Source organism: Coregonus clupeaformis, unplaced genomic scaffold (genome assembly GCF_020615455.1).
Source record: "Coregonus clupeaformis isolate EN_2021a unplaced genomic scaffold, ASM2061545v1 scaf0878, whole genome shotgun sequence".
NCBI classification, from domain to species: domain Eukaryota; kingdom Metazoa; phylum Chordata; class Actinopteri; order Salmoniformes; family Salmonidae; genus Coregonus; species Coregonus clupeaformis.
The window spans coordinates 71,036-89,066 of record NW_025534332.1 but is presented as its reverse complement, the minus strand read 5'-3'; the positions used below and the strand labels follow the sequence as shown (position 1 = coordinate 89,066).

The 18,031-nt window shown below is 42.3% G+C and overlaps 1 pseudogene; it reads left to right on the top strand.

The window, feature by feature from the left end:
* Window positions 1-13,790, top strand: part of LOC123485869 — a 92,666-nt pseudogene extending 78,876 nt beyond the window's left edge.
* Window positions 13,791-18,031: the final 4,241 nt, after the last annotated feature.

Here is an 18,031-nt window from a genome sequence, read left to right as displayed (position 1 = left end):
AGACCAGAGAATCTTATTTCTCATGGTCTGAGAGAATTTAGGTGCCTTTTGGCAAAATCCAAGCGGGCTGTCATGTGCCTTTTACTGAGGAGTGGCTTCCATCTGGCCTCTCTACCATAAAGGCCTGATTGGTGGAGTGCTGCAGAGATGGTATTCCTTCTGGAAGGTTCTCCTATCTCCACAGAGGAACTCTAGAGCTCTGTCAGTGACCATCAGGTTCTTGGTCACCTCCTGGCCAAGCCCCTTCTCCCCCGGGGACTGCTCAGAAGAATGATGGAGGCCACTGTACAGGGACCTTCAATGCTTTTTTGGTACTCTTCCCCAGATCTGTGCCTCGACACAATCCTGGAGCTCTCCGACAATTCATTCGACCTCATGGCTTGGATTTTGCTCTGACATGCACTGTCAACTGTGAGGACCTTATATAGACAGGTGTGTGCCTTTCCAAATCATGTCCAATCAATTGAATTTACCACAGGTGGACTCCAATCAAGTTGTGAAACCTCTCCAAGGATAATCAATGGAAACAGGATGCACCTGAGCTCAATTTCGAGTCTCATATCAAAGGGTCTGAATATTTATGTAAATAAGGTATTTCTGTTTTATTTTTAATAACATTTCTAAAAACCTGTTTTCACTTTGTCATTATGGGGAATTGTGTAGATTGCTAAAAGTAATGTTTTTTATTTAATACATTTTAGATTAAGGCTGTAACGTAACAAAATGTGGAAAAAAGTCAGGGGGCTGTTCTTAAGCATGACGCACGCCGAGTACCTGGATACAGCCCTTAATCGTGGTACAGTAAATTGGCCATATACCACAAACTCCCTGAGGTGCGTTATTGCTATTATAAACTGGTTACCAACGTAATTAGAACAGTAAACAGTATTTTTTGTCATACCCATGGTATGCGGTCTGATACTACCACGGCTGTCAGCCAATCAGCATTCAGGGCTTTCCGAACCACCCAGATAATAAAATAGAATAATTAATGCCATTTAGCAGATGCTTTTATCCAAACAACTTATATACGTTCATCTCCAAAGTTATTGGCATCCTTGATAAAGATAAGCAAAAAGACTGTTTAAAATAAATAATACAAATACTGCCGCAGCTTTATTATATGCTCAATTGTTAGTATTTTTTATTATTATTTCAAAGTAATACAGATGCTCAGAGAAATACATTTTGTTGAACAAGTTTTCTTTTTTTTCTTAAAAAGATAGGTGTCAAAATGATTGGCAATCAGTGGGTGCAGGCATTGTAGTGTTCTGACCCGAGCAGGAATCGAATCCATGACGTTGATGTTGCTAGCTCCACACTCTTACCCACTGAGCCAAACAGGAGGACCAGGTGTTTTGGGCCCCCAGAAGTGCACACACAGTACTTTAGCCTCCCTGTGATCCTCCTGGCTGAAGTGGCATTACACTCTGCTTTGTGTTATCTTTTTATAAGGATACTCTCCCACCGTGATATACCTCAAGTTTATTTTCTCCACATTGTATTCTAGGAAAATAAATTATATTGGTCGATGCCCGCGCTCGACAAGATAGAGCGGATCTAGCCTTCAGAGCCGGAGAGAGGGCCGGAGATAGTACTGTCATCTTCAGCCAGCAATGCAAGCAGATCTGTTTTCAATGGCCGTCTATGGGGCTTACATATACTGGGCTGACAGGTAATTTATTATTCCATAAACTGTTACAGTACAGAACAGTCTCGCCAAACAGGCTCCATAGAAGCCTTCGTCAGCTGCTCTACCCTTGTTGGATTAACCACCTTCACCACAAGGTCACTTTAAATACTATAATAATTGACAGAGAAAAGGGCAGAAAAATGTGAAAAGACACCTTCTCTCTATTTAAATTGTGCGTACCTACCTCAATGTCGTCCACAAGGGTAGCTAGGTCCCGTCACCTTCTGTCAGACCAGCTGTCTAGCATATTTTAGCTTCTGTCTAGTGTATTTTAATGAGTTCTTCTGTTTTAATTAGTCGAGGGCCATTGATTATCCCCGTGTCAAACTTCCTGTTACCTGGTGTCAAACTCCCTCCTCTTCCTGTTGTGTGTGTGTGCATGTGTGCGTGCGTAGGGCTCATGCCAACGGCTCCATTCGCCGAGGCGTCGAGTTATGCAACAGGGGAGCCATGACTCCGAGGAGTGGCCTGGGGTCAACCTGAACGATGTCAAAGTCTTTAACCGAGGACGGGAAAGGTTGAGGTTTTCAACTCGTTATCAACATCCTTATTATTTCATGTTCTTACCAGGCTGTCAGTACCTGTTGTTAAGTGTTCTAGAATCGACCTGAGATTAAAGGGCCAATCAGCTGTTGAAACAATAACAACGTTCTTCCCATCACATCATCATCATCATCTGTTTCAGTAAAAAGCTGAGGGATGGGGACAGAAAAATTTAATCACTCTCAAATTCATAAACAGAGCTATGGATGCAAGGACTGACCATCCATGATATCAAAATGATAGTTTAAACCATGGTGTGTTTACATTTACTTTGTTTACAAACATTGGAATAAATACGCTTTATATTTTGGGGTACAACAGTTAAACTAAGCTCATGAGGTATTTATTTATAGGTTATATTCTTCAAGAATCAATAGGTACAAATAATGTCAAAAAAATGGATGCAGCAACTGCTTATTGCCCCTTCTTTAATGTGAAGGTATTGAACCTAATATCTGAATATTGACTAACATTGATACTGCAATATCATTGCAACTTCATAATGGAATCTTATTCCTTATGGTCAAAACAATACATTTCAGATTGATAGCCAATGAGACTGTGGAGAACCTGACTTGACCCTGTGTTGACCTCTGACCCTGCTGTTGACTTCCCTACAGGAACCAACCCCGTGTGGCCAGAACAACGGAGGCTGCCATCAGCTGTGTTTCCACCAGGGCAGTGGGAGGGAGGACGTGTTTCTGTGCTCACGGCTACTTGGCTAAAGGTAATCAGTGATCTTTTTGTATGTTTATGTTCATTTATTCATCTCTTTTATTGCCTCGTTTGCTTTTTTATTCTTCCATTTATAATTGTTTTACTGTTAAGTGTGTAAGCGATTTTAAATGCATTTTAAAGTTTGATCTTATTTTTTTCTTTTTTTTCACATCAAATGTTTATTATCTCAATTAATCACAGTTTCAAGGGTTCAATTAGATAATCATTGTCATTTGATTAGACGGTCTCAACTGTCACCAGTACGATGGCTACCTTCTCTACTCTGAGAGGTCGGTCCTGAGGAGCATCCACCTATCAGACGACAGCGACCTCAACTCTCCCATCAGGCCCTATGAGAACCCTGCCTACTTCAAGAATGTGATAAGCGCTGGCCTTTCATCACCAACAACAGAACTCTGGAGGCACCAACCGGATTTTCTATAGTGACGTTCACTTTGGGAATATACAGGTTGTCAATGATGACTGGACTGGACGGAGAGTGATCGTTGAGGAGTAAGTTCACTTTGATAAAGTGTGTTATTTGTTTGTCTGCTCATTTATCCATTACTAAATGGATTACTAACAGCTCTGAGTTAGAAAAGCTGAAAACATTTTTTGTTTATCATAATCTCAGATGTAGGATCTTAATTTGAGCCAATTTGCTACAGCAGGAAAATAATCATGCAGCAACAGGAAATGTGAATAATAATGTGGATTATAATTAATGGACATTATTGTAGGGGTTAATATACATTTTTCGTTAGGGCAAACATCCAAGTCTGAAATTTCAAAAGTGTAAATGACAAAATTTAAAAGCCTTTTTAAACCTCAAATATTGCTGTGCAGGAAAATTCTCAGCAACAAAAGAGTGATCAAATTAAGATCCTACATCTGTAGCAAAGATCAACGGAGAAGGGAAATCCCTGTAGAATGTACGTGCATCCTTTTCTCACCTCCTTTCACATTGAATGCGTTCTATTATTTGACTTCTGCACCTTAGCTTCCTCCCTGCCTTTAGAAAGATGGAGAAGACTGATGAGCAAGTAAAGCTGCTGTTTCAGGTAGTGAACATTTCTTTCCCCACAATTTCAAAGGTCTTCAACTTTCCATTGACAAGAGCTCAAACTGTTACTTGGAGCGTGAAACCAGAGGGGATCCCACATAATCTCACTGCCTTTCATGTACCACTGATGTCAACATTTAGAGACCGACTCAAGCCTCTTTTGTACGTCTGACAGAAACTCAGATCTTTTTGCCATTTCTATTGCTTTCATTTTGTTGCTGATTATCAAAGACTGCATTGTACAGCACGATGGAGATGTCAGTTGAAATGATTTGAAGTGATACATTACATGTTATCTAGTTCTACTGGAGTTGTAGATGATGAAAGGAATCCTATATAGAGAAGCTTTAGGTGTATTAATATAATAATGTAATGACCCAGCTGAGTCATAAAGGAAAAGAAAGACGGGCACCAGGTGTACAGGGCAGAACACAGGTTTATTCCTAAATGGGCTATTGTTCAGGCCACAACCCTGCTAAATCCACGAACGTACACAAATATAACATGTAAAGTTAAGGGTCCCGAACAGAAGAGGGGGAGACGAACAGTAACCCCTATTTATGCATTACCCATCATACCCCCAACCTTTCCATCTGTCCTGGTATATTTAACCCTTCTAGCACCCATGAGAACAATAACACACCCACGAACACAGAACACAATACCGGGTCGTTACAATAATATTGTATATGCCATTTAGCAGACACTTTTATCCAAAGACTTAGTCTGTGTGCATACATTTTATGTATGGGTGGTCCTGGGGAAGCGAACCCACTATCCTGGTGTTGCAAGTGCCATGCTCTACCAACTGAGCTAGAGTACCAGAATTTGGTGTAGGTGTATAAAAGGGTTGGCCTGAGGCTTGTGCTGTAGAGGAGTGGGCGTGTTAGTTGGTATTGGCATTTCGATCCATCTTCGTTTGCAGCCAACTGTAATAGGTGATGGATGGCAAACCGGAAGTGATGTGATGACACCTTCTGTCCCCACTGTAAATCACTACACAGAAAATTCAAACACTACAGACACGTTCAATCAGTTCCACCCATAACATATTACCTGATCTATTCACACTGTCAGGGACAGTTGACTACTACTGGCATTTCCTCTGGCTTTTTCCGACCTTCTAATGCTAAAATTCCTTCCAACAATCATCCAAAGAAGACAAAATACTATGTATTTCATTTCCTGTTTCTTTCAGATGTGTACAAACATGAGAAATAGATGAAAATAGCATATTAATAGACAACCATGACACCTAGAACAACAGGAAAACAGTCTTATTATTCCCATAAAATGTTTGAGCCCAGACAGATAAATACTGTGATTAAATACACTACATGACCAAAAGTATGTGGACATCTGCTCGTTGGGACATCTCATTCCCAAAATCATGGGCATTAATATGGAGTTGGTCCCCACTTTGCCGCTATAACAGCCTCCCACGCTTCTGGGAAGGCTTTGCACTAGATGTTGGAAAATTGCTGCGGGACTTGCTTCCATTCAGCCACAAGAGCATTAGTGAGGTTGGGCACTGATGTTGGACAATTAGGCCTGGCTTGCAGTCAGCGTTCCAATTCATCCCAAAGGTGTTCGATGGGGGTTGAGGTCAGGGGCTCTGTGGAGGCCGGGGGTCAAGTTCTTCCACACAGATCTCGACAAACCATTTCTGTATGGACCTTGCTTTGTGCATGGGGACATTTTCATGCTGAAACAGGAAAGGGCCTGCCCCATTCTGTTGTCACAAAGTTGGAAGCACAGAATCATCTAGAATGTCATTGTATGCTGTAGCGTTAGATTTCCCTTCACTGGAACTAAGGGGCCTAGCCCGAACTATGAAAAACAGCCCCAGACCATTATTCCTCCTCCACCAAACTTTAGTTGGCACTATGCATTCGGGCAGTACGTTCTCCTGGCATACCAGGATTTGTCCGTCGGACTGCCAGATGGTGAAGCGTGATTCATCACTCCAGAGAACGCGTTTCCACTGCTCCAGTGGCGGTGAGCTTACAGCACTCCAGCCGATGCTGGCATTGCACATGGTAGATCTTAGGCTTAGTGCGCAGCTGCTCGACCAGCTGGGAGACCCATTTCATGAAGCTCCCGACGAACAGTTATTGCGCTGACGTTGCTTCCAGGGGCAGTTTGTAACTCCCAGTAGTGAGTGTAGCAACCGAGACAGACGATTTTCACGCGCTTCAGCACTTGGCGGTCCCGTTCTGTGAGCTTGTGTGCCAGTTTCCACTTCACAGCTGAGCCGTTAGTTGCTCCAAGGCTTTTTCCACTTCACAATAACAGATACAGTTGACCGGGCAGCTCTAGCAGGTCAGAAATTTGACGAACTGACTTGTTGGAAGGTGGCATCGTATGACGGAGCCTGCAGTGGGGAAAAAGTGTTTAGTCAAGCCACCAATTGTGCAAGTTCTCCCACTTAAAAGATGAGAGAGGCCTGTAATTTTCGATCATAGGTACACATCAACTATGACAGACAAATTGAGAGAAAAAAAAATCAGAAAATCACATTGTAGGATTTTTAATGATTTATTTGCAAATTATGGTGGAAAATAAGTATTTGGTCACCTACAAACAAAGCAAGATTTCTGGCTCTCACACACCTGTAACTTCTTCCTTAAGAGGCTCCTCTGTCCTCCCACTCGTTACCTGTATTAATGGCACCTGTTTGAACTTGTTATCAGTATAAAAAGACACCTGTCCACAACCTCAAACAGTCACATTCCAAACTCCACTATGGCCAAGACCAAAGAGCTGTCAAAAGGACACCAGAAACAAAATTGTAGACCTGCACCAGGCTGGGGGACTGAATCTGCAATAGGTAAGCAGCTTGGTTTGAAGAAATCAACTGTGGGAGCAATTAGGAAATGGAAGACATACAAGACCACTGATAATCTCCCTTGATCTGGGGCTCCACGTAAGATCTCACCCCGTGGGGTCAAAATGATCACAAGAACGGTGAGCAAAAATCCCAGAACCACATGGGGGATCTAGTGAATGACCTGCAGAGAGCTGGGACCAAAGTAACAAAGCCTACCATCAGTAACAAACACTGCCGCCAGGGACTCAAATCCTGCAGTACCAGACGTGTCCCCTGCTTAAGCAGTACATGTCCAGGCCCGTCTGGGGTTTGCTAGAGTGCATTTGGATGATCCAGGAAGAGGATTGGGAGAATGTCATATGGTCAGATGAAACCAAAATAGAACTTTTTGGTAAAAACTCAACTCATGTCGTGTTTGGAGGACAAAGAATGCTGAGTTGTATCCAAAGAACACCATACCTACTGTGGAAGCATGGGGTGGAAACATCATGCTTTGGGGCTGTTTTCTGCAAAGGGACCAGGACGACTGATCCGTGTAAAGGAAAGAATGAATGGGGCCATGTATCGTGGAGATTTTGAGTGAAAACCTCCTTCCATCAGCAAGGGCATTGGAAGATGAAACGTGGCTGGGTCTTTCAGCATGACAAACAGATCCCAAACACACCGCCCGGGCAACGAAGGAGTGGCTTCGTAAGAAGCACTTTCAAGGTCCTGGAGTGGCCTAGCCAGTCTCCAGATCCCAACCCCATAGAAAATCTTTGGAGGAGTTGAAAGTCTGTGTTGCCCAAGCGACAGCCCCAAAACATCACTGCTCTAGAGGAGATCTGCATGAAGGAATGGGCCAAAATACCAGCAACAGTGTGTGAAAACCTTGTGAAGACTTACAGAAAACGTTTGACCTGTGTCATTGCCAACAAAGGGTATATAACAAAAGTATTGAGAAAAACTTTGTTGTTGACCAAATACTTATTTTCCCCCATAATTTGCAAATAAATTCATTAAAATCCTATAATGTGATTCTCAGGATTTTTTTTCTCTCAATTGTCTGTCATAGTTGACGTTACCTATGATGAAAATTACAGGCCTCTCATCTTTTTAAGTGGGAGAACTTGCACAATTGGTGGCTGACTAAATACTTTTTCCCCCACTGTATGTGCGACTATATAACTATATAGCTGGAGCCTATATGCGGATCAACGTTGGAAAGACATTCCGTTTGGAAAACGAAAAACAGCAATAGTAATGTTTGTCCATATTGAGACGCTGTAGTCAGAATGAATCTAAGATAACTCCGAATCTGTCAATTTCATTTTGTGATTCTTCCAGAGCAGATCTTAGTTGCACAATTTTACATGTTGTTTGGTGCAGTATTTCTCAATGAAAAATGTGCATGAGAACGTCGGTCTCTCTCATTGAATGACAACAAACACTTTGAAGAATCCGTACTGTTGACCAATCACCGACAAAGGGGCGCACTGCTACCACTTCGACTAGAAAAAAATGTGGTGCACGAACAGCGAAGACCAAAACTTGAACAACAAGTCGCTAAATGTCATCATAATATACAGCATGCACAAACTGTTCCCAACTGTTTTGGATGGGAAGCATAAGGACGCCTTTTACTCTCTTCCTATATAGATATATAGTGAATATCCAATGCTAATAGATGAATATGACATTTACTGTATGTCCATATGATACAGTAGTTTTAGGAGGAATCAGCTGAACACACACACACACACACACAGAGGCCTTGGAGGTGTTGCAGTAAAGTTCCCTAATGCACATAGACAGCACTGATCCCCTTATCACCCCCATAGCCCCTGGAGCTTCTGTATACTAGGCTGGGCTCCATGCTGACTTTGGCTCAAATACATCTGACTGACCAGAAACGTGGAAGGAAGATCCATCTAAATAACTCAGGAGGTTGGATGTTGGACAGGGAAGGGAATAATGGGTGTGCTTATAGGAGGCTGGCTTTCATGGAGAAAGCACCAACACTATTCCCATACAAAATAATGATTAACGAATATGATAATTAAATATCTCCTAAAATAATATTTTGTCATCCATATAGGGCCTATGTTCAAACAAAGTGTGTGATATTACGGCTAGTTGCAGAATCTATTCTCGGAATACATTTGGGCAGATGAAGAGAATATGATTTTATTTTTTCAGTTGTTTGTTGAAAGATTTCTTAGTGGTGTTGCCTGTTTGTATACTGGCTGTATTCTCTAATTATTTGTATTACTTTTTTTTACTGGTAGCGAATGTTGATTTGTATGTCTAGTTTGTGCTATTGTCCTGTCTGAATGTAAAACAGTGAGCAGCTGTGACATGGCACCGCAGTCTTCTATTGCTCATCTCTTAGCACAGTGGGACATCTTTCCACCTGCCTAGGCTTGTTAGGTTCCGTTCAAATGAGTTTGGCATTGATTGATCTTTTAGGAAGAAACTCTACTGGTCGGTACGGCAAAATGTGAAATAATGGGATATATTCACAGGGGATATCCAGGTGTATCCCGATGAAGGTTATCCACATTCAGACCCAACCAGTTTAAAATCAAAGTATTCACAGAGAGTGTAAGGGCTATTTGACCAAGAAGGGAAAAAAATAAAAGTGATGGTGTGCTGCATCAGATGACCTAGCCTCCCACAATAACCCAACCTCAACCCTATTGAGATGGTTTGGGATGAGTTGGACCGCGGAGTGAAGGAGAAGCAGCCAACAAGTGCTCAGCATATGTGGGAACTCCTTCCGTATGAAGCTGGATGAGAGAATGCCAAGAGTGTGCAAAGCTGTCATGAAGGCAAAGGGTGGCTACTTTGAAAAATCTAAAGATTTTTTGATTTGTTTATCACTTTTTGGTTACTGGCATGATTCCATATGTGTGTTATTTCATGTTTTGGGGTCTTCACTATTATTCTACAATGTAGAAAATAGTAAAAAATAAAGAAAAACCCTTGAATGAGTAGGTGTGTCCAAACGTTTGACTTGTACTGTATATATATTTTTTCTTACTTTACCTTGAAAGCAAAGACAAATCCGCTTAGTATCATGTGTGTTTGTTGAGCTCTTCTTACTCTACCGAAAGTCAGATTAGTGTTATTCAGTGTTTGTCAATGTTAACACATATTCAGTGTTATAAACTGGGTGGTTTGAGCCCTGAATGCTGATTGGTGGCTGTGATATATCAGACAGTATACCAGGGGTATGACAAAAATTAATTTGTACTGTTTAAATTACATTGGTAACCAATTTATAATAGCAATAAGGGCACCTCGGGGGGTTTGTGGTATATAACCAATATACCACGTCTAACCATGGCTCACTCGCGTTGCATCGTGCATAAGAATAGCCCTTAGCCATGGTATATTGGCATATACCACACCCCCTCGTGCGTTATTGCTTAATTATTCCAGTGTTATTGTTCATGTGTAGATGTGGGGTCAGTGGAGGGCCTAACGTACCATGGAGCCTGGGACTCGCTTTACTGGACCAGCTCGACCACAGCCACCATCAGCAGGGGCACAGGCCTGGACCAGAGCCTCCCGGGGCCATCACCAGGAGAGGCTGTGGTCACACTGGCAGAGGACGACCACCCACATAACCTGGCTCTGGAGGAGTGTCAGAAGTAGGTGTTAAACCTTCACTGCTCCTAATGTCTTATAGAGGCCCTTAATGGCCTACAGTAGATGTTCACTTGGGTATATTTCTTTAAATTTTTTTAATGTTTTGTCATTTAGCAGACGCTCTTATCCAGAAGCGACTTACAGTTAGTGAGAGTGCATACATTTTCATACTGGGTTGTGTTATGTACTAAGTTAGTTAAATCTGTTGGAAACTTCTGCAATCAGGGAATGAGGTTTGTAACTGCTCTGGGGGAATGTCGAAGTGTTCTATCGTCATTCCTTACTGATCCTAATGTCTTTTATGTTTGCCTCCCCTTCTATCCTCTACTTTCATTCACAAGAACACGAGGCTGTCTTAAAAATGTGACTAAATCATTTTGCTTTAGGGAATGTGAGGGATAGAAACGTGTTTCATATCTTTTAGAAAATAGAGATAGAAAAAAAGTGTATCCGCTTTTTCCTGGAAACATGTTTCTTTTGAATGGAAATACATCATTCAGTGTAGACGTTGATGGTTGATGGATGTTTACAATGCAGTATATTGAATGAAGGTGCATCCCATCCGTTTGCTTCTGTGGAAAGTCTCAATATAGTTTTTGTTTTCACTGCTGATGCAGCCTGATGTTCTGGACTAACTGGAATGAACAGCACCCCAGCATTATGAGGTCCACCCTGTCAGGAAACAATATCCAGAGTATTGTCACCAGCAGACATCCTCACACCTAATGGACTCACCATCGACCATACCGCCGAGAGAGAAACTCTTCTTCTCCGATGGCAGTCTGGGAAAGATTGAACGATGTGAATATGATGGCTCACAGATTTGTAAGGGAGAAAAAAATAAAAATATTATATATATCTGTATGTTGTTCTCAATAGAATGATTAAGTCATATCTTGTACACTCTTAGAAAAAAAGGTGCTATCTAGGCCTTAAAGGGTTCTTCGGCTGTCCCAATAGGGAAACCCTTTGAAGAACCCCTTCATGGTTGCTTGTAGAATCCCAATTGTCTTCTTCCGTTCATTCTGTAGGTGATTGTGAAGTCAGGTCCAGAACCTTCTTTGGCCTGGCTATCTATGGGGAACTTCCTGTTCTGGTCTGATTGGGTACGGAGGCGGTGGTACGCTCCAATAAGTACACAGGTGGCGACATGAAGGTCCTCAGAGCCGACATCCCCCACCGACCAATGGGAATTGTTGCAGTTTCTAACAATACCAACAATTGTAAGTGAATTCTATACAGTACATCAAAGCAAAACTCACTTGTTGGCACAGAGTCTTCTATACATTGTCTAAAATATACACACAAAATGTGGTATTTTGAGAGTAGACTATTTTGTAATTGTATGTGATAAAATGTAACTGCAGCCTGTGATGGTTTGCCTTTGGTTACAACCCAGTGTAGCTGAGTTTCGACCATTTGGCATGAACATTATACAAGACTTACTATAGCCCCATTTACCCTCCCGATTAATTACCACTCAATGTAAATCTGTTATTGAAGAAATAACCTCAAAAAACCCCAACCTCCAGTGCCACACAGGCTTTACCCCATTTTGCCTGGCCTATGCTTCAACAGAACCAAAGCTTGGCATAGTGCAGTCAGCTGAATCTATACCATTCGAGCAGAGAAATCCTCTCTCTCTCTCTCTCTCTCTCTCTGTCTCTCTCTCTCTCTCTCTCTCTCTCTCTCTCTCTTTCTCTCTCTCTCTCTCTCTCTCTCTCTCTCTCTCTCTCTCTCCTGGAGTAACTGTAATGAGCAGACGTGTGGGTATTAAGGGCAGCATGATGGCATGGGTTATAGCTTACCTCTCCATACCGCTGTCCTAGAGCCAAACACAGTTCAAAGAGGGTCCCCAACGGAGACCGTCTACCTTTCTACCACAGCACTGCCCTTGAAAAGTTTTCAGTGCTTGATTTCAAATATTTGGAAGCTGGAACTCTTTATGGGAGGCACTGCAAGAAGGAAGTAAAGCATGGCTTTTGGATTTGATTTTTTTTTTATCAATACACTTTCCTGTTTATTTGGAGGTTGGATGTGTGTTTTCTGTAACATGATCTACTACAGTACCCATAATGCTCTGTTTTTCCAGGTGAACTGTCCCTTTGTCACTGTGCTGAACGGTGGATGTCATGACCTTTGTCTTCTGACCCTCACGGCACGGTCAACTGTAGCTGCAGAGGAGAGAGACTACTACTGGAAGATAACAGATGTGTATGTAAGTCTAGGCACTTTGTCTTTTCCCCTCTATCATTGGCCAAACCACCATCCGGCTCGAAGGACCATGTAAAAGTATTGGCTAGTAGACAATAGGCACTCTGTCATATAGTCATCTGATAAATAGTCATCTGACAGTGCTACTGTCAGATTAAGCAATGTGAGGGGCTGGGAGGGTATATAGCAGAAAACAGACCCTTCTGTTTGGACAAAGAATCAATCAGAAAATATTGATTTTCTCTTATTTTTGCAGCTGAGAACTCCTCCTGCAACATCCACACTGTGAGTTTGAGTGTGGGAACGGGGAGTGTATCGACTATCAGCTGATCATGCGACGGAATAGCTCACATTGCAAAGACAAGTCGATGAAAAATGCAGTACTGTGGTAAGTAAGCACCCAATATGTGTTACTGTACTTAGTTCACCAGTGCTCAGATGAAAATACGCTCCCTACCAAGCCCCCCGGGGACTCTTGTCCAATAGAATGAGTTCACTCGCTCCACTTCCTGAAATCCATGAAGGAGAAGAGGAACAGTATTAAAGTGTCTTTCATGTAATTTCTTTGTTCGAATCTCTTTTTATAAAGTGTCTTTTTTTTTTAACACCTTTTTTCTTCCTCTCCCTCTTTTTCTCCTCTTCCTCTCTTACAGATAACAGAAACTGTAGACGGGGCTTCAAGAGCTGCTATGAACCAGCGTGTGCTTGGCTAATCGGCGGGTTTGTGGATTTGAGTCAACGACTATGGAGATAATTCCGACGAGGTTTATTGTAACAGTGAGTAATAAGAATCTGAATTTACATGCCCAGTCCGACAGACAACATAATCTTGTACTACATTATTACTGTATAAACAAAAAATAGCTTTAGGGTGAACTACTGTCTTTCCTATTAGATTTCTTATAGGAACATTTCCCAAGCAAGGATAATACTATCTAGTCTTTCTATTACATCTCTTTCTAATCCACCTGACTTGATGAACCAAAGAGATGGATTTCAAATACAACATATTTCTACCCCTCCTTTCTTAATCTTTTTCTTTTCTGACCTGTTATTTTCTCTTCAGATTCCACATCCTCTCCCTCAGACTGGTGTGAACAGGGTTTTGTATTCCGGCCTCGGCCCGCTGCAATCAGATCATCGACTGTCCCACGCCTCAGATGAGAAGAACTGAGACAGATAAGCCTTGTTAAAGCGCCATACCGTGTCTTTTAGGCAACACACTATCTTTGTTAAGGCAGCTTACACTGTATCTTTCTAAGGTGCCCTAACAACGTTGCCAACATAGCTTCCACGTTAGCTGGTCTGTAGGCTAGCCTGATGGTGTGTTATTAATTTAGATAATAAAAAAGAAGGAAAGTCCGCTTTCGGAATTTGAAGTTATTCTTCATTGTTATTAATGTCAGGACACTACACTATTATAGATAAGACAATCCTTATTAGGGAATATCAATCCCTAACCTTAGCCTTTGGATGTGCACTGGTCGAATGCCCACTTCCTCCCGTGGCAACTGCTAGCTGCTTGGATTACTACAAGCTGGGGGTGAAGGAGAACCAGTGTCGTCAGTGTAACTCACTCCCTCCTGTTTTCACCCCCTCCTGGATATGGTGATGGAGCCACCGACTGTCAGGATTATGCAGATGAAACCAACTGCCGGAGTATGTTTTTTCCTTCCTTTTTTCTGTTCTCGTGACGCTAGTTCTGTCGTCTCACCTGTTGAAGTGGTCGTATTGTACCAGACAGACACTTTGTAGGCCTATGGAATGCATTTCAAGATTCATTTTGAAATATGTCATTTGAAAATAGTCGGCCTCATAGTTTATGTTCTGACTGTATCTTGGCTTCTGGTTTCTCCCCAGCTCCTTCCCTCAGAAAGAGATGCTGAGGAAGGCCATTTGCTTGCCCCAGTGGAAACTGTCCACACTGTCTGGCTTCGGATTGAGAGACTGGTGAAGATGGGAGCGATGAATTCCAGTGTGGTATGATACTCAGACATATTTATTTCTATAATATTTATTTACATTACATTTATTTCAGCAAGCATATTACACTGATTTGTATCCACTGATACTGGGATGAGAGAGAGAGAGTCAAAATTATTCCAATTCAGGAATGGTTTGGATCATTATCTACTGTGGGTACATCCTGCATGAAATGTTGATACCAGCTCCGGTGGCCAAATGGAGAATTTATTGTACTGATTTCCCCTTTTGTCCAGTATCTTGTTGTGTGCTGATGTCAATACATTCGGTCTACGGCCAGATGAGAAGATAACACCAGTGTTGTTGGTTCGTTCGTGTAGGGGTCGATTAAAGGAAGCAGTGAAGGGGTGTCTCCTGCTGAGCCAAATGCTTCCATCCTGATTTGACCCCTATGTGGAAATCTCCCACAATCCCTGCTCAAAGAACCTACTGAGGAAACGGAAGGAGATGTTTCTCTCCTATGTTGGTTCCTTTAGCGTTGAGCAGTGGACTATGTGCACTGTTAACCAAAAGAGAATAGCAATAACATATCCTATTTCTATTTTTTATGGATTTTTTTTGTTCTTGTGATTTTTAAGTCCCTCTGGGCAGCAATGCTCATCGTCTGTGTGTATTTGAATGAGTCCCAGTTAGTAGCGGTTGGATACACACACAGTGTTGTTGGTGCCTGCTGTTTGTGTGGCTAGTTCCACACAGACCTGTCCATACAGCCACAGTCATTGTTACTGGTTGCTCTCTGGCTGCCCAAGGAGCAAAGGGAAGCAGCTCCACGTGTCATTATACACTTCATGTGGAATGGAAACAAATAAACAAACAGACAATTATTATCTATCTCCCTCTCTCTCTCTCTCTCTCTCTCTCTCCTCTCTCTCTCTCTCTCTCTCTCTCTCTCTCTCTCTCTCTCTTCTCTCTCTCTCTCTCTGCTTGCTGAGGCTGGAATTATTTTACCTCCTTGGCACTCCTTCCTCCTTTGTACATGGTTAGAATGTAAGACAAGCATTACCTTTGAAAGTGCTACGACTGAGGGAATGGTTTTGCAATGTTCGTATCTAATTTCACAGATGACATTGATATAGTGATACAATGTTCCACCTACATTAGAATAGAGATTCGCTAAAATTGTTTACCTTCACCTCAATATGTATATTTTTTCTTTCACCTTTTCTGTACAATGGCCTACCTTCTTTCTTGCACAGAAAAGTATGTGACTTAAAATTTTTCTGTTCATTGCTCTATAACCTAGGGCCATTGGATTTTGCGCACCTACACTGCCGAACTAAATCATTAATTTATCACTGCTCTCTACCATGTGGTTAATTGTGAAGATGTTTACATGCTTCCCGCTGTCCCAATGAAATACCATATAATATGTTATATTTCATTCTGTCTAGACTTGTCCTGCCTGTGGGAACCAATTTGCCTGCTCTAAGAACAAGTGCATACCAAGCAGTGGCTTTCGTGACCAGAGAGGGAGCGACTGTGGGGATGGACTGGACGAGAGCGCAGAGATCTGTGGTATACACTACCTGAATCCCATTTTTACATTATGTTTGACTCAAATGTGTTTATTCTCCGAGAGAATGTAGAGAACAGCCATAAATCCACTTCATCAAAGTGACAGGGAAAGATTAATGAAGATTAAGATGAATTTCATATATTTGAAATTTCTTGAGATCACATCATTGGTGGATATATATGGATGAGCAATAAGCGCAAACAGAGATATGGATTTGCTGGGATGTTTTTCAGTAATATTTGCACAGACTCTTCAGAAAAGTCTTGTGAATATCTATTTCTAGTACTGTAATTGTGCAGATTCAAATCTGATGGTCTGTTTACCCAGCTCTCTTTGCCATATCCTTGTCACTCATTGTTATACCACAAACATGTTTGGCATGACAATTCCTGCTCTCGGTGTGAGAGCTGAAACAGACTGGCTCACTCCAGTCTAAAGACTAACTCAGTTCAGTAAAATCATATTTTGACCACGACTTATTGTACATATCCAGGTCTGCGGCTACCTGTGGCCCAGGGTTGTTTAGTTGCCCAGAGTGGAGAATCGCCTAGCGTCCCCAAACACTGGCCTTTGTGATGGGGAGAGGGACTGTCCAGATGGGAGTGATGAGCTCTCTGCTGCTGGCTGTGGTGAATATTATTGTTCTGAAGTTCTCCAACAAAAGTCACAGTCATAGTGTAGTCACTCCCTTTTCTAAAGCACATATGTCTCAATATGTGTGTCTGACAGTGTATTCAGAGCCCCTTTTTCTAAAGTTCCAAATGTCTCGATACATGTGAACAGGTAGTTGTATTGTCCTCTGAAGGCCCCTCGGCCCGAAAGCACACAGACAGAGTTTAGTCACTCAGAATCCCTTTTGTAAAGCACTAATGTCTCAATACATGTTTGTTACATAGTGTATTGTCCTCTGGAAGGCCTCCGAACTGAAAGCACACAGACATAATTTAGTCTTTGTAAAGAAAAAATGTCTCATTACTTCTGTCATTGTTTATTCAAGAATCCCTATTGTAAAGCAGAAATTACTCAATATATTTCTTATTTATAATTTAAAAAAGTAAAATCAGCCCTTCCATCTTCTAACAAGCAGTACTGTAAAAACACATTTCACCTTTGATGCCATACACTACATGGCAAAAGTATGTGGATACCTGCTCTGTCGAACATCCTGTAACCCAAAATTATGGGCATTAATATGGAGTTTGTCCCCCCACTTGCTGTAACAGCCTCCACACTTCTGGGAAGGGGTCTCCCACTAGATGTTTGAACATTGGCTCCGGGGACTTGCTTCTGTTCAGCCACGAGCATTAGTGAGGTCGGGCACTGATGTTGGGCGATTAGGGCCTGGCCTTTCGCAATCGGCCCAATTCATGCCAAAGGTATTCCGATGGGGTTTAGGTCAGGGCTCTGTGCAGGCCAGTCAAGTTCTTCCACACCCGATCTCGACAAACCATTTCAGAATGGACCTCGCTTTGTGCATGGGGGCATTGTCATGCCTTCCTCGTTCTCCTGGTATCCGCCAAACCCAGATTCGGGTCCGTCAGACTGCCAGATGGTAAAGCATGATTCGCCCGCTCCAGAGAAAGCGCTTCCACTGCTCCAGAGTCCAATGGCGCGAGCTTTACACCACTCCAGCGCGAGCTTGGCATTGCATGACATGATTAGCGCCTGCGGCTGTTCGGCCATGGAAACCCATTTCATGAAGCTCCCGACGAACAGTTATTGTGCTGACGATGCTTCCAGAAGCGTTCCTGGAACTGCTGACTGTTGCAACTGAGGACAGACGATTTTTCGCGACTATGAGCTTTTAGCACTTGGTGGTCCGTTCTGTGAGCTTGTGTG